The 20,716-nt window shown below is 30.0% G+C and overlaps 1 protein-coding gene across 1 annotated transcript in view; it reads right to left on the minus strand.

Annotated features, from left to right (window-relative positions):
* Positions 1–7,110: 7,110 nt before the first annotated feature.
* Positions 7,111–20,716, minus strand: part of LOC139481760 (potassium voltage-gated channel subfamily A member 1-like) — an 82,559-nt gene continuing 68,953 nt past the window's right edge. The window contains exon 5 of the mRNA XM_071265250.1: positions 7,111–8,524. The gene's annotated coding sequence lies outside the window, so the exon portion shown is untranslated. The remainder of the gene's footprint in view (positions 8,525–20,716) is intronic.

Below are 20,716 nucleotides of genomic sequence, written 5' to 3' on the forward strand. Positions count from 1 at the left end.
ACCCAGTTTCACACATCCTCTTTAACATTTAATTTGAGGAACACATGTCGTGCGTGAGATGAAACTCGATTGACTACAGATGATTTATATAACTGGGAGCTGGCCTAAAGCTTTTTAGAATATTCAATGAAAATGCATACATTTAACTACAAGATAAATATATAGCATATTACAATGGTAAAAATTCACTAAATAATAATTCTTTGAATCAATTTAGAGTTATCTCCCCTGGTATAAATAGCATGATAATCTATCATTCTAAATATTGCCCTTATTTTTGGTAATCATGATTTTATAGATTTAATCTTAATTTTTAATAACATGATTTTATCATAAATTGTGATATACAATTGTTTAACTTTGCAATTATCCATTGCTCATAATTTGCATTGTTTTGATGGATCTTATGATAAAACTGATAAAAAAAAATTTGAAAGTATCATTGTAAAACATTTACACTACAATCACACTTAAAACCCATCTGTTTTACTCTTACATTTGACAAGGGAACAGTACCTACAGCAGGGAACAGGTTCAAACTGCTTGGATACAACTGTACAATGTAACATTGGGAATGTTTCAATCTTAACACATCTATTTAAGGATAACACTGTTAAAAATTTCTCTCATCAAGTATCACTACAATTTTAAAGGGGAACTGATGTGGCTTGGCAATTATATCAGTCCCCTAAAAGGAATCGTAGGTTGCATGGTTAGAGGAATTTTAAACAAAGGATAAAAACAACAGCTGAACTATACTGAATAAAAAACAAACGTAATTTGGTTCAAGCTTCAATTGATAACCATCAGGATCTTATGCATCTTTGGTGGTGAAAAAACACCTTAATATAAATTTATCATCCTGCAATAATCCATAATAAAAATAGCACTTTTGGGAAAATAGTCAAGGCAAAATATGATTTTTTCTTTTTTAAAACTGTCATTATTGAACTTAATTACATAAATAAAAGTAAACTAATACAGCTATATACTAAACGAGACAACTTAATAAAAATATATAGTAAAAGACTAAACATACTACAGAATACTAAAAATAAAAACAATTTGGTAGCTGCGAAAAGAAAATGAGATTCAAAATGTACAGCATAACAATAAATTGGTAGCTGGGAAAAGAAAATGAGATTCAAAATGTACAGTATAACAATAAATTGGTAGCTGGGAAAAGAAAATGAGATTCAAAATGTTAAGAGTATTTGTTTTACAACTGTGTAAATCTTTCAGACAAATCATGACGTCTGTTCAAGCAATCTCAATTGAAAACCAAGTAATTTCAAACCCTAATCCAATCTCTTTGGCAATTCAATATTAACTTTGAAGTTTGGTTTGTAAAAGTTTAAAACAATTATCATTCCATTTTCATAGCGATTTTACACTTAATTCAAAGGTTAAATGGAATTCAATTTGCCAACCTAACAACTGAATATCTCTTCAATATTCTGACAAGTGCATCATGATTGTTAAACAGTAAAGTACAAACAAAAAACATTTGTAGAAACATTGAAAGTTTTGTTTTCAAGTGCTCTTTGGTTCCATGTAATTGTTTTCAAATGAGTATTTAAGCAGGTTAGACGTTTTGCAATGTCAAACTTGAAAAAAAGATAAATGATTTCTTCAACAGAGATTACCCCTCATGAAAAGTAGAATTCAGATTTTGAATGTCCATAATCACAGTTGATGCTCGCCCCTTCATTTTTTTGCAATGTCAAACTTGAAAAAAAGATAAATGATTTCACCAGAGATTACCCCCTCATAAAAAGTAGAATTCAGATTTTGAATGTCCATAACCATAGCCAATTCCCTCCCCTTCATTTTTAAATACAAATATGCATAAAAGAACAAATATCAAACAAAGACATTTTAGATGAGTTCCTTTCAATAATTGTATTAGTATTGTGTGAAATATTTAAGGAATGATTTCAAAGAGAGAAAAAAAACCAGAGTAAACCTTGATTTGAAAATAGAGCTCAAAGTCAAAAACTTTGTTCTATCCCTAAATTTGAAAATAGTGCATGCTCAGTTTGAAGGAATGAATTGTAGCATGAAATAATTGAGATTTGATATAGGATGCAGGATGCCTGTCCTTTTCAGAATATGTATATTGTTTTAGGAAAAATATCTAAACATGGGACCAGACCATTGTATTAAGAAAAGCTTAGGTCTGTTTACAACTTCAATAGTTCAGAAAAGGTCAGAATTTAAGTAGTGGTTTAAATCATGTTTTGAGGATAAAATTAAGACCTCAACAAAATTTACAATATAAAAAACATTACATATATACTAACGAAAACTATTTAGTTAATAAAACCGCAAATTTTACCCCCCAGGATTATAAATGTTTTAAAAGGAAACATCAATTATAATAACTTATTTTATTTTTAAACATTATTTCAATCTATAGTCAATTTCAAATTTCCAATATTAAATATTATTTTTTTGTCTGAAAAATTTTAAACATTATTTTCATTCATAGTCCATTTCCAAGTTCAATATCTAAAAGTCTTAAAATTTTCAAACAAAAACATATGCACCTGATTATGGGAATTGAAGAATAGCCAGAACAGATCAATATTAGGATTAGTTAAGTATGGTTCTGACAAGCAGATTAATTGGTAAGAGAGGACAAAATTGTATGTAATTTCTATCAATCAATAAAACAAAGTAATTGTAGCCAAAATATTAAGAGGGTGGTAAAGGGTTATTTTCGTGCAATTTTTTTTGCAAAATTTATTTCGCTTGCGGCCATGAAAAAGTTGCGTTATTCACCATGTTTTGTGAACTCAGTATGCAGGAAATTTTTAATTGCTCGCTCATCGTGAAACAGCAATTTTATTTCGCGTTTTTCCATGCAGATACCTCCCTTTACACCCCTCTATAGAGAATGCCTTAAACTTACACCATAAAAAACTTATCAGGAATGGCACTTGTTCTGTAATAGCCGTCTGGGGAACTTTTTTTACCATTTAATGATTGAATCATAGATGAAAAAGTGGGTTGTTTTTTTACAACAAAGAGCAAAAACTAGATTTTGGAAACTGTTTTGATCTTCATCCTTTAGTTCAGGAAATCGACTTGCTTCATCTATCATTTGTGAAATTGTTTGCAACATTTATGTCCAATGCCTTTTAGCAATTATTGAAAATCATCTTTCTAGACTAATGTTTTTGTAAAAATCGGAAAAAATGTCATCATTCAATCTTATCACAAAGCTTTTATCATACAAAAAAAATCATTTTTTTATTACTTCGAGATACAATTTTTACTTTCAGTATATTTACATTTAAAAAAGAACAATTCATAAACGACTAATCAACTAATCAACTATTATATGGAAAATTATTCTGTCAACTGTATGCGCAGTATTCTTAATAAATAATTTTCAAGAAAGTTTGCCTAGAGTGTTATCTTTCCTAAAATAGCGTTCATTTGCATAAAATGAATTTGCCAAGGGAATTGTCTGAAAATCAACTTTTTTTTCTCTCTCTAACTATCTTGTGAAATGAAGATGAAAGTTATCTTCTTAATTTGCAAACAATTGATCTATTACTACTAGCTGAAAACCTGCTGTCAGGCCTGTTATGAAATGACGTCAACTCGAACAATTCTATCTTTACGTTTTTCTAAACATTACGTCAAATGTTGGAAGAAAAAAGCAAAGTGATATATAGTCAGGAGAGATCTAAAAGGCACAGCATGAATTTATTACAAATTTTAAGCTTTTGATGCTGTTTCTAACAATCCTTATCAGATCATTGTGATAAAAATAGATAAGGGGATTTTTATAAACTTACATAAATTTATCATCATTTCTAAAAACAAAAGTTTTCTCTGTTTACATTTTACAGTGATGTTTTGTTATGTTTGAGTATGTGCTTTTGGTCAGTTTCTTCATTTAGAGTTAAGGTCAAGTAAGTCAACAGTAAGCTTAACTGATATTTTCTTGTCATTTTTTAATAAGTGGGAAAAATCTAGCATATTTCAGGATTTACATAGACCTGAACCCTGTACCACAAATTTAAGACAAAATCTCATGTAGAGGTCACTTATGCATGAAGATCAAAAGTTAAACTCCTTTCAGCATGATGATCAAGATTTTATAAGTAGATTAACATGATATTTAGTCTTGGAAAAGCTGGCATTTGGCAAAGAATTCCTAAACTTGGCAACTCCACAAAAAAAAATCTTAGTTCTGCTAAACTTATTTCTCTAGTCCTAGTAAAAAGACTCCTTTAAAATGAAAGTTAAAAGACATTTAAGGTAATATAATGCTTAAGTTTGCTATTTAAAAACTGTAGGTTTCAGTTTGCTGTATAATTCAGATTTTTGCCTTGTTACATATTGTTTATAAATGAAAAGCCATAATATGAAGTTACAGAAATACAGAAGTTATTGGAGATACACTGTTTTCACACCTCAAAAGTTTTACTCAACTTTAATTTTAATAATTTATTTATTTATTTTTGTCAATTTAGTTTTTTAAAGAATTTCAAAATTATATAAATGGTTCTAGTTTCAATATATGGGAAGTATGCTTGAACTTTGTACAAACTAAGAAAAGTAGGGCAGAGTTTTTAAAATGATTATTACATAAAGATGACAATATAAGGCAATTTATTATTTAAACACCCTGACGTACATTCTAAATAGTATATTTCATAGTTTTCATGGATTGGGTCCAATGTGTAATGAAATAATAAGTTTAAATACTTCACAAAAATAAGTAAATAAACCCTAACCCAAATTTTGGCACAAAATAATAATGAATTAAATGGCTAGTTGTATCAGTCTCAATGATTTAACACATATAAATCTGTCTCTTAAGTAAAATGAGTTGATTGTCAAATTAGCACTCAAACATATAGAAAAAAACACTGCTAGGTTTGAGCTCCAGGTATTATGTTTGTTTGTAAAATTGAGAATGTAAATGGGGAATGTGTCAAAGAGACAACAACCCGACCATAGAACAGACAACAGCAGAAGGTCACCAAAAGGTCTTCAATGCAGCCAGAAATTCCTGAACCAGGAGGCATCCTTCATCTGGCCCCTAAACAAATATATATACTAGTTCAGTGATAATGAAAAGCATACTAAAGTCCAAGCATGTAATGGAAAAGTGTAAACAATTATATGTATGAAAATGTTGTGCTTATGAATTGAATCCTCCACAATATTTATTATTCATTAAGTTTAGTAGCCTCAAAAGATATTTGATAATATTATTAGAAGAACTCAAAGCAATTATTTATTATTCAACTAACTGGTCAACATAAAAACCCTGCAAGTCTAAGCCAAGATTTATAGGAAAAATTTACTTACAAGTCAGAAAATCCTTCACAAACATGTTTTAATCTATATGGTTTATGATGCCTCTTGTTGGGGAAAAAGTTTACAAGCCTAAACCATTTTTACTAGCCTGTCTTAATTTAGAATCCAATCCATTTAAAAAATTTGTTTTGATTTGATTATTCTGTCGACAAATACACTTTGGTGAACTTTCTCCTTGTTTATAATTAATCTTACATAAAGTGTGGAGCCAAAATGTTACCATGTAGGCAGCTAAAGACTTATTTATACAGACATCCAGAGAAATAAATTTGTCAATTTCATTACAAAGTAATACATAAAAGGGGTAATCTAATGAATAAAATATTGTATCCAAAAGGTCACAACAATATAGATCAGTGTCTACTGGAATCAAAAATCATTACATCCCTAATAGTTTCTGTCATCTCTCCATCTACATGGATTTCACTTTAAGGGGACTAATTTTCTTGTTATCGGTTATAGTTATTGCAGATTTTTGTTTATCTCTTTAAAATTTTTGACTAAATCAATAATGACAGAATTCACTTAAAGGGGACTAAAAAGTTATTGCAGATTTTATTTTTATCTCTGTTTAAAGTTTTTGGCTATATCAATGATGACAAATTTCACTTTACAGACCAATTCTAATTTCTGTCATCAATTATTTGGTAATTTTCCAAATAATTAATACACAGATTTTGAATAACCAGTTAAATCTTATAGTTTTTTTTTGCATTGTTTTTTAACAAAACATCTTATTACTTTGAAAAAAGCTTGAATAAGTGTTACTTTTATAGACATGGATTTAATAATGACTTTTATGACAGTATTGACTTAATTCATGTTACATCCCTTTTTATCCTTATAAAGAAAATGTTGAAAAAAGACGAGAAAATAATGTCTAAACAGAAAATATCTCAACTATTCTAATATGCTAATTTTTGCACAATTCAAATTTTAAATACTTCAATTCAGACACTTAGAAGATTTTTGTTTGCTCTTTTCAAATTTTTAGCTATTTGACCTAAAAATATAAAATTACAATAACACCCTAGGCTTAAATTTTACACATTTAAAAACTTAAAAAAAAAAAAAAATAAAGCTACTTTAAAATGAATTATCATAACCTGACAGGTTTTAAGTTACATGTTCAAAAGGAAAGAGAATCTTAAACAAGAAAAAAACTTGTTGACAAACACGTTTAAACTGAACAAGAAATAGATATTAACTAGAAATAGAAATCAATCCAGTTTGCTGAAAATTCTAATTTTCAAATTGACATATTTATATGATAACCTTCTACAGAAAATGGGTTTTAAAACCGATTATCTTAGATTTGTTAAAACTCCTGCATAACAGTTCTTTTCAAAATGATTAGAAAACCCAATTAATGCATTTCATTTTGTGCAAATAATATTCAAATTGACACTGTGCCATTATAATGAAATTCAATAAGCGCTGTGAGATTTCTCTGGAACTCAAATGATGCAATTCAAGCTGATTTAATGTTTATAGCTGTCTATTCATAGCAAATTTAAGGTTATTTTAATTTAAGGAAGTTAAAATAAAATCCATTAGTAGTTGATTGGTAAACTTTTACACTTATCATTTTTAATGGTTTTCTTTCATGATTTTTACTCTAAAATAGTGGATCACTTAAGTAATTGGTTTACCTATTTACCGATTTTAAGGGCTTGGACTTTATTACAACTGACCTAAATCTTGTCAATTATGAAGCCTCTTGACCTAATTACATTTAACAAACAATTACTTTTTGAAGTCAAAGGCAAGTTTAAAACTAGTTTATTATTTCGTCAACAGTAAGATTAAAATTCTTTAACATGTAGCTTTGTAATTCTAAAATACCACCTATAAAATGGACAAACCAAAGTCTTTCTACAAAATTTAATCACAGATGCATTTGTAGGAAGTTTTAAAAGCAAGTAAGTTATTAAAAAGGGAATTGAGGACTTTCAGTTCTGACCTATATACAGCCTCATTATGTTAAAAAAAACAACCATGATATAAAAATAAGATGTGGGAATGATTGCCAATGTGACAACCATCCGCATAAAATCAAATGACAAAGATAAGTCTGAAATTTTAAACAAGAAAAACATAAAAAGTGGAGCCTGACTATCTGTCCTCACTTATTATTTTCAAATGACCTTGACATTTACCAAAAAGGTGAACTTGATCTATGATCAAGAAAACTTCTAACCAGCTACCAAATTCAATTACAAATGTTGGTTGAACATGGACCAATATATTGTATATATCCATTTAAAAAATCAAATGGAATTCAGCTAATGAAGTTAATGGCTCACATTAGTTTAATATTTAGTGGAAGACATTTTAGTATTTATTCTTTTTTCATCTTTAAAATATGTTTTACAAGCAAAAAATATAATTTCTTTCACTGTTCTAATTTGTGCTTATTTGGTGTAAAAAGTGTTAATTGTTTCTATCTCAAGTTATGTTAACAGATTTTTGTCATAAATTGTCACACCCCTCTTTTTGTCACCTATATAATAATCTAAGATAATAGCTTTCAGCTTTCATTAATGATCTGCTTAAAACATTGCTCAAAGCACAAACTATCTTGTATCTTTCAAAGAGGGCTAAGTAAATATCCAGATGTGGAATTTGTTATATATCATACTTTTGGTCCATCTTCAACCAAATTAAAAATGTACAAACTATGTCAGGAAAGACAGAAAAAATAGCAAATAAATGTATCATTGCCAAAATATCTACAACTAAAAAAACTTAATATAATATAATCTATACAAAGCTTAATTAAAAATAAGGCTGCATCTAATATGCTTTAAAATATTATATAAAGGTAATATTGTCACAAATGACCCTAATTTGTATTGAGCAGGACATGAGACTAAAATAAAAACATATAATAAACAATAATGACAAAAAAAATAAAATCTATACACATCTTTCATACATTAACATAGCCAGCATTTCTAGAAACAAGTTGGATCCATTTTTGGTATCGGCACATGGCATAGGGGGTCCACTAATGGGAGATTTCTACCCCTTCGTAATGTATCCACTCCCTATAATGAAGTTGTTATGACTTGCCAATAATAGAACACACATGCTATCAATTGATGCGATATGATAATTCCAATGAGTTATCTTCCCTTTGTTTAGCCAACAGGTGTTGTCAATATCGTAATCTTCGTTTCTGAAAATAGAAAAAGAAATGAAGCATGAGTTATCAAGGATTCCTAACCTTTAAATGAGATAAAAACAACGGCTAATCAATTAATGTGCATTGCTTTACACATTTGTAACAGAATTAATACATTTTTTGGATGAGAATGTTGTTACCTTCTTCTAACTGATGTCTGTTAACAAATCAATTTGACTCGGAGGATGATGGATTTCATTTTGTCTTTTTCTGTTTGTATTACCAGTTTTAATTAAGTATTCACAAATGTCAAAATAGTGTTCTTAAAACATGAAATCGGCTGTTTAAAACTAGCATTGCATTTTAATAATACTTCTGTAAGTTATGAAAATATGGCTCCAACATTTTGGTATCTAAGTTCATGAAATATATACCAAACCTATTGTAAACCAAACATTTCTGATGAGGAATCAAAGTGACATCTCTTTAAGGGCAATAGCATCAATTAAGTCAAGGATTTATGTAAATAAATATGTCAGTAATTGTCTGTAAATTCCTTTATCTCTCAATCATATTTGAAGACCCAAAGTTTTGCATGTTGTAAAGGCATACATGACCGTATGAGGGAATTAAGGCTTTCGCTTTAAAGAAAACTATAATTCAAACACCATGACATGATGACCTAGAATTGCCTATAAAGGGGCATGCGACTGTATAAGAGACATGAGAGAAGGGTTAAATAGTTGTACTGATACAAACAAAGTTTTGACAGTATATATGCACATTGTGACCTGGCCTTGAAGGCATAAAACTTTGCTCAGTGCTCGGAGCACAAAAATCATGCTCTAAAACATGAAATCCAGCAATTTGATTGGTTGATTTTCGAGTATGAGTCCAAAAAACTGACTCAAAAGTTTTATGACCGTAAGGCCTGGGCTTTTGCTTTAATTACTACTGCTTTAATAAAGAGATAAGGCCTACACATCCGTACAATATAAGGTCTATTACTGCAAATACTATTTGTCTTTTGTTATGATCATAGTTTTACAGAATACATGTTTGGAAACTATTGTTCTATTGAAAAATGAACTTAGTTTTGCAAGTAAAGGCGTACTACATGAGAGAAAATTATTGCTCTTATGATATGATACAATCTAGTTTTGTAAGTGAAGGCTTTCATAACTACATGAGAGAAAGCTATTGCTCTTATGATATGATACAACCCTAGTTTTGCAAGTGAAGGCGTTCATGACTATATGAGAGAAAGCTATTGCTCAAATAATACGATACAACCCTAGTTTTGCAAGTGAAGCCATTAATAACTAAATGAGAGAAAGCTATTGCTCTTATGATATGATACAACCTAAGTTTTGCAAGTGAAGGCGTTCATAGATAAAGGCAGATGTGGTGTGAGTGCCAATGAGACAACTCTCCATCCAAATAACAATTTAAAAAAGTAAACCATTATAGGTTAAAGTACGGCCTTCAACATGACTATATGAGAGAAAGCTATTGCTCAAATAATACGATACAACCTTAGTTTTGCATACGTGAGTAACGTGACTGTATGATAAAAAGCTATAACTTTTAAAACTATTGTTCTACATAAATCAATCATTCTTTCTCATCAATTAAAACTATCCAGGAAACATGAACTCCTATTAAGACAAATGACTTATAAGAAGATAAAATCATTCAATCAAATCATAATTACCGATTAGAAATATCAGATATGACATACAAAGACTATCTATCATTATTTTCTTGGCATAATATGTAAAATAGAAACATAAAGGTTGCTTTACTCTCAGGATGACATGCATTATCATGCAGAGTATCAAATCTATTTTTCATTTCCTTTTCAATCAAGAACATTAAGAGCTAAAATTAACAATCCTGTCTCATTATCAGGGTGCGATCAAGTATATTTATAGGTTTTCATTGAATCTGATTATATTATAGGCTTCCATTGAATCTATTCTGGTAGAACTTTCTGCTTTTAAACTTATTAACAATTAAATTTCAAACAGATAAACATGCCTTTTCCCTCAAAGAGCTTTTGAGTTCATAGCCACTGTACCAGTAGTCTTAATGTTTGTCAAACGGAGCTGAGGCAGAACATTACAAAATGTTTTATTGATAAATGTGACATTTAAAGATGCATGAATATGTTTTCTTTTCCTTGGTCGGTTTGTTGTCTCTTTGACTCATTCCATATTTCCATTCTCATTTTATTAATTGTAAGATAGCACTTTTCAGACATACAACTTTAAAATTGTATGGAAAGACAGCTTACTTATTCAATACATCATAAATAAAATAAGTGGAGAATGTGTTCATGGGACACAAATGTCCGATTAATGCCCCTTTTTGTGTATGTTATAATGTTATAAAGGGACATAACAAAAAACTGTAAAAGTCAGGCGCCACCAAAATCTGTGTTTTATGGTAATAAGTATTGTGAATAAATTTCATACCATTTGGTTCATGAAATATAGTTTGAGAATTGAAACCAATTATGGACATACAGACTGATAGACATACGGACAAAGGTAACACCTAATGTCCCCTTTGCCTAATGCCACGTTATAAAAAATAGATACATTACTTAAGTTAACCAAAAGATCATTAAGATCAATTAACCAATATATTCATTCATGGTTTCCACATGTTAATTTGTACACATTAAGTGACTTTAGTTCTGACCAGTGCTGAAAGTTGGCCAAGTATATTATTTGTCTTATACACCTGACCCTTCTAATGTAACCTAGCTAACCTATACATCATTTGGTCTCTGGGTGGAGAGTTGTCTCATCCACAGTCATACCACATACCGGGGTTTAGTTTTTTATAATACAGAAAAAAATATGACAGAAGCCATGGATGTCATGTAAATTGTGTTTGTTAATAAAATTCAATGGTTGAATACAGTGTTTATCTAATTACTGCATTATAAATTAATGTTTGTATCATGTTTCAAGGTCTAAATCCATGGTTTTAATGTAACCTAAACTCCTAAATGAGCTTATAACAATTGGTAAATTGACATCCCATTTAAATTGCAGGGATGATATTTTTTAGAGATTAAATAAACTAAACTAAAAGAACCCCCCCCTTTTAACAGCAAAATTTAAAACAGCTTTCACAATATATATATGCCAAGGAACTTTTGAAGAAAAAAAAGAGACAAATAACTAAAATAAGTTATATGATATAAATTGATTATTCTTTATTACAATTTTTTATCATTTTATCACAGTGTGTTTCAGATGATCTCAGTTTTCTATAGTCAATTTCAAACATGAGGTACCCCAAGGGTGACTGGGGTATAGAAATATGGTCACTTGGTCTTCTCCCGACCAGCAGTAAAACGCTTGCTGAAGTGGGGCGTCCGTTTGGCTGTGCTGGATGTATCAAGTTCGCAGTCACGTCCGGTCAGAAGGGGGACGTTAAATCCGATGCCTCGTGTAAAGAGAGTGCCACGCTCTTTGCACGTTAAGAACCCTTGCAACAACTCTTTGAGGGGTCCGTAGGTGGCCTGTTGCAAGGCAAAATTTATATCCAATATACCCTCATTTTCCAGTGGCAGTCCAAATTTTCCCGACAATCATCCTAGATGGCCTCTATTACAACAACCTACCTATTGTATTTATTGTGAACTTGTTCTCGTCCTGAATATGCATGAAATATTTGCCACTGGACGTTAAGCAACCAACAATCAATCAATCAATCAAACATGAGGTCAAATTATGTAGGTTTCTCTGATTTTATCTATAAGTATGATATGTCACAATGGACAACCTATTTTAATAGATCATTGTTAACTTACATTAACTTTGGCCTAAATATTTGTGAGGCAAATTCCACCAACACATCTGGTGGGATATGTTTTTTCCCACTATTAGAACAATTAGATTATAGATGTTTGAAATGTTATGAAAGTCTTGCATTTCAAATCTGAAAACAAAAAGTCTAAGTGGAGAAAATTTGTACTGTAAGGTGCAAGTCGTATTCCTAATAAAACTAATTAAGAATTAAATTTGGATATAAAAAATTAACCCTGAAGTAAGAATACATTTTCTGCTTTTTGAACAGGTTTTTGTCTCTTTGACACATTCCCTGTATCCATTCTCAATTTTATTCTCTAGACTTTTTTTAAAAATATTTTAAATACATTAAACAAGATGTGGTATAATTGCCAATGAGACAACGCTCCACCAGAGACCAAATGACGTCATAGAGGGTTAGCAACTATTGTATATATATTTGTATGCATGCAATATGATAAGTATTTTGAGTGCTAAATGCTTCTCCACAAGTACTATCAAAAGTTAATCTAATTTAAATTTGCTAATGCACAAATTAAGCAATATTGAATTTAAATGACCCATTGCCTTACAGCTAATTTGCAAGTCATTATCTTATAAGATGACAGACTGATATAAAATTGAGAATGGAACTGGAGAATATATATCAAAGAGACAACAACCAGACCAAAGAGCAGATAACAGCGGAAGGCCACCAATGGGTCTTCAAATTGCAGTGAGAAAATTCTGCACCATGTGCAGGTGGTGGGCCTCAGCTGGTTCATAAATATAAATGATATAATCTGCTATTCAAGTATTACACTTCTAATTTAAATAATTCTAACCAAAAAACCACTCTCATACAACTGCAATGTATTTTCTTACTAATTAAAGATACTGCATGGCAAGCTTCAGAGAAAACTATTATAACCTCTTCACTCAAGAAAGCAATATTTACCAATATTTTTCTTAGACCAGATGCCATACCTATATAACAGTAACTATTTGCCTATAAATTAGTATAAATATTTAATACAAAAATCAATAAGTATACCAACAACAGAGATCTCTAATTTCATATTTCCTTCTCTAATACAAAAAATAAATGAAGAATGTAAATGAATAAAATCATCTTCACAAGATTATTATATATTTTGTGTATTAAACATATGTTGCCATGATAACTGCAATCATAACAATACATTTTTCTAGTGGCATCTTTACAATACAGGTCAATATTTAGCACATTATATTAATTACAGACACACCTCTTTGAGTTATGGCTTCAATTCTCAGAGGTCATAAATATCTATAGCGTAAGACATTTGCGCCGATTTTTAATTTTTTTTATTTACAGGTAAGTTACAGGTAAGTTAATACTTTTACATGGGCTCAGCACAGAGTATAAAGACAAATCAAGCGACATTGGTAAATGGCTATCCCATTTTTTCAGGTTTCCATTCCTTCCCCCAAATGAAATCGATGACTGCTTCACGTTTGACAATATGTCTGACGCTCCTACTGATGACAAATGTCTTAAATTCTTAGCCTACGGACTAAGTACATATATAAATACTCAAACACTCTAAATCTTCCAAGACAATGCAACTTCAAATTTCAGGGGTTGGCAAGTAAAAAACCTTGAGATTTCTCCATACTATAACTCATCTGGGTATTTTTCTCTCTCTCTTAAATTATCATTATCAATCTGTTGCCCGCTTTCAATATTCCATAATAACAATATCAGAAGAAAATACACTTAAAATAGTTTGTCAAATTTCATTAATCATACTCTTGATGATTGTTCGTTTCAAAATTAACGATTATAGGATCTTTATCGCTGAAAGTTAAATATAGATTTTGATGATGATATAAATCTACAGGTTCTGATGCAAATTGGCAATGAATTGATAAACAATCAAATATTATAAAACCCACTGCACTAATTGCATACAAATAAATTTTAATCAATTCTGCTATGTTTTCACTCCTATTATACAATAGAACTGATAGGGCTGAACATTAGCTGAGCTTTCAATTTTTCGAGTACTATAAAGTCAAATGTATTTGTTTGTCCTGATCAATTATAAATGAAACGTTTAGGATAAAATGCAGCCAAGAGAATCAATCCATATACTTCTGCAAATTGCATCAGACAAAATGCATTTCCTTTTCACACAGACCATTTACCGTAATAAACATCAACAAGCAGTTTATTAAACAAAACTGAAAATCGTTTTTATCATGGAAATCATTTGACACTAGCATGTCTAGATTTTAAGGACTTTATAAAGAATCAATGGCAATGAAGAGCTTTTACATTTTATTTCTATGTCAAAATTACGGAAACAAATGACTTCAATGATGATACAGTATTGATGCATTATTTTCTGTTCTCTTTTTCTTTTACTAAAAATTAACTGTTTTTAAAAGATAACCAGCATATTAAAAGGCTGAAGCAATTATAAATTACATAGCTTATATTAACCTTCATACTTTATATCCAAATTGGGTCAAAAAATAACATTGTTGGTTATTTAGATCTGGATATTAATGCAGGATTAGATTTGTTTAATAAAATGTAGGTCACTATAACCTACTTAAAATTCTACACAAAATACTTTTACCTTTTTAAGATGGCCCGGCCGGGGTTAAAAATAAGTTCGGGCATTCAATATAGGTGAATGTGATCTAATGTTATCATTATAACTGTCAATTTCAGTCCTGCATTGAATATTCAACATTGGACAATTAATCAAAGAGTGAAATCTTCAAAAAGGGGTCAATTGATTTTTTGGTTTTTCTTTAATTTGGTTCTACTTACTTATATAATGATTAAAACTTTACATTCCAACAACAAATTACAATATGATTAAAATGAATATATGATTGACTGATGATTTTATGATGGCACATCTATGCAAAAGACTAAATAGGGCATAAAATATTATGTGCATGGGTTTACATTAGAGACATCAACCTAACTTCATTTAAAAAATGGCAAGAAAAAAAACCACATTTCACAAGGGCCTGGGGTTTCTAAATTCATGTCAGAATAGCCTAATTTATACTGTTGATACATATGAAAAAATGTCAATGGATAAAATTTCAAAAGAAAATTGATACTTAAATATCTGGATTGGTTAAAAAAAATCTACTTCAGAATTGACCTTTTAATGAATTAAAACAGAATCCATGCTATGGCCTTGGTCTATGGTTCTTATCATGAATTATATAAAAATGGGGAAAAAATCAAAAAAATCATAATTATAAATGTCAAATGTATATCAATTATTCATGTAATACACCTACAAAATTGTTCTTAATAATCTTTAGAAGCAGCTGTTTGGACCAGTTATTTCTGTAAAATCAGTAGTTTAAGGTAGCAAGGTACTTGTATACAGCAATGAAAATAGAAATTGCATACAATTAAAAATGTCATGTTAAAGTACATGTAACTATTATAATAGTGGTTATAAATTGTACTTTTTGACATCTTATTGAATTAATTGAAAAAAAATATGTAAAGAAACTTTCTTATACTTCTTAAGGAAGTACAAACTAAAAAAACAGCAGCTCTTTTTTTGTCCCATCTGTAAGGAAGATGAAATGTATGCAACACTGACATATTATTATGTAATTTTTTTAATTTTTTTCTGTGAAAATAATGTACTCTTACACTCACTGGGGGGAAACAGTAGAATCTTTCTTTTAAAATTGTTTCAAGAGTTCAAAACTCAATGTAGACAAATATATAGCCCCGTCAGAAAAGGGTCTCACCAACAAATAAGTCATCAGAATTTTAGACCTTAATGTCAGTTACATGTAAGTCATTTTCCAGTGAATTATTTAAAGTTTAAGCCAAATAAACTGAGCAATATTCTTAGAAACTGAATTTCCTTTTCTTAAGATTTTATCATTATTAAAAGTGTTTTAAGGGTGGTGGGTGAGGTTGTCATAGAGAGGGAAAATTCTGCAATTAAAAATTTCAAACTTAAGTAAAAGGTTCACGTTCAAATAAGTGAAAATATAAAAAGCTATTTCATTTACAGTAAAGGTCCATGTGTACTTCAAAGTACAATAAAAAAAGAAAGTAGAATGTACCGAGTATTTCATAATATTGTAACTGACGCAGCTGATATTTTACACTTATCGATATTAGAAAAGACCAGATACTGTTAATTCAGAAATGTTTGCGATGTTTTGGGACAGAACTGACGTTTCACAAAAGTGAAATCTCGCATTTTAAATTTCAATTTCATTTTTTTGTATGAAACTGAATATTCTTGCGTCGCAATAATCAATTTTGCATATTTTTTTGTTTGTTCAACATAAATTAGTGGCTTTAATGCATGCAAAAACTTCTGAATTTACTACAATAACACAAAGATTATATTTTGACCAGAATTGGATTAAACCAACAGATCTCTTCGTAGCATGTTTCCAGAAAGAATTATGAGAATACTCTTTGGAGTACTCACCAAGACTTAAATTAATAAATAAACACCAACAAATAGTTTATTGACTCAATTCTTTGAAAACTTTGAGACTAATTAACATCCAAACGTCATTTTTCAAAGTTAAATTTTGATTAAAATCAGAATTGAATACAGTTTAAATTAAACTCATTCTCCTGTGAATAATAAAATTGTTAAGTAAATATAAGCACTAGATATATATTTTTCTACCTCATTGAAAGTCATGATTATGTACTAATCAGATTGGGATATTTTTCTTAACAATCTATATTGATTGTTCATGCTGAGAAAAGAGTTCTTATTATCGATTTTAACCAGCTTGTTAGCTGATCCTTAGTATGTATAAAATATCCATTTGTTTCTATTATATTTTTTTCTTTGGAGAATAAAATTGTATGAAAATAAACCAGTGCATCAAGTTTCTGTTGAGATTAAATGCAAATGACGGATAAATCAGTTGAAAGAATAGCAGTAAAAAGTTGTTCCATTAATGAAATATTTTCCAGGTATAAAGTAAACTATTAAAAAATTACAATGCTATGTGCATGCTATTTTTAGCATACTTCCTCTAGCAATTCAAAGTATCTGAAAACCTGGACTTTAAAGGTGATTGAAAGATCCAAAAGGCACATGCATGTAGAGTTTCTGACAAAATATGTATTCATTCTTTTCAGTAGCTTTTAAGACAGTGCAATGAAAATATTTTTAGATGACGGACTGATAGACAAGGGGAAAAAAGTGGAAAAAACACAATGTCAAAATTCACGTCAGTTTAAAACAATCTTGGCACATTTTGGTACATCATGTAAAATTCTACACGAAACAAAAGCAGTCTTTGTGATGAAAACATGCATTGTTAATATGATACAAGTATGTTAGATTAAAATGATTTCACAAGTGCATGTTCTGCATACTTAACTTATTTTATTTGGTTAAACCATAAGTACATGTATAAAGTATGAAAGAAAAACAAAATTTTGTAACTATCTCAGTATCTGTACAAGTTTAATTATTTGACCCATAGGCTGAAATCATAAGTGTCAAACTCCCTGTTATTATATTACATAGATCCTCTATTTGGAAAGGAAACTCCCATCTTGAAACCAAACATGCATGCAATATTTGCCACTGGACATTAAGCAAACATTTAGTATGTCATTTGATATATTATGTTCTAGTCTACCTCTGTTTTAATAATATGTATGAGATATTTGCCACTGGCCATTCAGCAAACAATAATCAATCAATGAAAATACCCATGATATTTTTTTCCCGTAAAAATCAAAAAGGCATAAACAATCTATCAATCAATCCTTGTTAGATGGTTGTCTCCTCTTGTTGATAACTCGGTCTCTTCATAATCTTTAAAGCCATTAACGGTTCACCATAAACTAAAGCAATATCCGAAACACCATGAAAAAATATGCTAATTCCATACATTGTTAGAACCAAATCATTAATTGGACAGCACTGAATGTAATGAGTTCATTAAGACTGAGGAAATTACTGTCTACAAAAACAATGGTTAGCGTCTATATTGGCAACTTGTTTAAATGCAAAGAAAGTCTGAAATTCTCATTTCTTTTACTGGGTGATCAATTCTTAACACAGTTCTCTCTCAACTTCAGTGCTTAAGTCTTGTTTATTTGTTAGTTGAATCAGGTTGCATTACTCTTAAGTCTTTGTAACTAGGTAAAGGTCAACCAACTACTACACTGCATGGGAGTCAATATACTGTAATTTCGGTTTATTCATGGGGACTTTTCGTGGATTTTGTTGATATAATTGTGAGAACTATTAATCTAAATTTTCCTTTGTGTGAAAGAACTAATTTCACTGAAAATATATATAACAAGTTAGATAATATAAAAACTCATCATTGACACCAGGTTAAAACCAAATTAATAAAGAACGAAGTTGAAGAACATTGAGGACCCAAAATTATGAAAGTTTGCCAAATAAAGCTTTTTATCCTGCAATTGGGTGTCCTACTATACAGATATCGCTTTTATAGTGCCTAACAAGATTTTGTGAGGTAGACGAAATTGACTTTAAAACGATCGTATTGACTTTTGATGTGCAGAAATAGGCAGATCGGACATATTTTGACTTTAGTTACTTACTTCTTAAGTTTGGGATTAATTGTAATCAACATATTCCAATGAGACTGAAAAATGCTTTTTTTTATTATGATAAATAATAGTTTTACCTGCCGTAGTCGTGCGTAAAATATATTTCGGTATTTCTCTTACGAAAATGACTTGTTTAATGGAACGAAACGCATTATTTGTAAACTTTTTCTTTACTCTTCACAATAGGCTTTTAAAAAATAACCTTTCAACTGTATATTCCGAAAATTTTGTGAAAATCGAATAAGTGGCAATTCTTACCTTTCATACCTTAACTTTCATTGATAAAACATAATATTGACTCGTCCAGTGTCCAGTTTGAAGGTCATTTTAGGTGACGTACACATTCATGCACGTTCTAATTAATCAATAGTCATGTATGAAAAGCATAAACAAGTTTGAAAGTAAACTAATAACAACTTAATCCAATCAAAGTGCCTATGATTCAATAACAATGACCAGTCCACATCATAAAAATGTATAGGGGTAAACTGGGTAGGGAGAAAATGTCAGATATATTAAGTTCATTATTTTGCTATAACGAGTAAAAATTTGTTAACCAATAGATTTGTTATAATTTCATAAACATGTCGTTATGTATTGGTATAGTTTTTGGATCTTTCATTAGCGTATTTAAGGCTGTAGAAAGTTTGGCCTTCAAAAGTCAACATAATCATTGACTTTATAAAGAAAATTCGCCTTTTTAAAACATTGAATGTTTCACAAATAATACGTGACAACAAAGCAATATCATTTCTTAAAACACTGCAAAAAAAATAATTCTGATTGATGCAGTGGTATTGTCATAAATTGCACTGGAGTGAACAGTGGTACATCAAACGTCGAATTCCCTCACACAATGTTATCACACACTATAAGCTCCGCCCACTGCCGGACTGAGTATTGTTTGAACCTGTGTGACTTCAGAATGTGTATTCCAGTTGCATTCCAATGACGATGACAATTGTCGATTTCAAAACTTGAATGTATATGATTGTGTTACAAAATCAACCATGTCAATTTCAGCATGCATGTTTAGTGAATGTCAAGTCTGAAGCGTAGGACAACTCGTACACTTCTGTTTCAAATTTGACAATGTTTTGTTATTTGTTTTTACTGTTGAAATTAGTTGTTATGTTAAAATAGATAATTATTCACCTTGAGCGATGTATTATTGTTGACCATTCAAGATTCTTTTTTGCGAACCCGTCTTCAGCGTAATGTGTGATTTTGATATTACTATGCGGGCCTCAAGGGATTACAAATCGAAAATAAATGCTAATTATGTTAGTTTTTGTGTCTTTCAAAACACAAACAATATACAGAATTAATTGCAGGATAAAGACAATAACTGTGTTAATAAGTGTCTTTAAATATCAGCTGTATTTGTACTTGGCTTGAAACAGGTGTAGCTAAGCTCACTAAAAGCTCATATACACCTTGTTTCCTAGCCTCGTACAAATACAGCTGATATTTAAAGACACTAAACAGTCATTGTCTATACATCAATTTTTCTTACATTACAACTTACGAGTCCCTCCACAGTTGGGACCATATTTATTCTGTCTCTTTTAGTTCTACTCCCTGAATTAACTAGAACTAATTTTCTTATACTGTGGATTCATTTATCTTTGTTGGTACCAATTTTCGTGGATTAAGGAAAACTGACATGTTCATGGATATTTAATTTCGTGGTTTTGCCAAAGTCTGTATACAAGCCTATAGCAAATTTGTTATTCGTTGAACATTTAATTTCGTGGTTAACCTGTACTCACGAAATCCATGAAAATTGGTATCCCCAGAATATTAATGAATCCACAGTATCTTTTTTGC

This window comes from Mytilus edulis, chromosome 7 (assembly GCF_963676685.1).
Source record: "Mytilus edulis chromosome 7, xbMytEdul2.2, whole genome shotgun sequence".
Taxonomy (NCBI): Eukaryota; Metazoa; Mollusca; class Bivalvia; order Mytilida; family Mytilidae; genus Mytilus; species Mytilus edulis.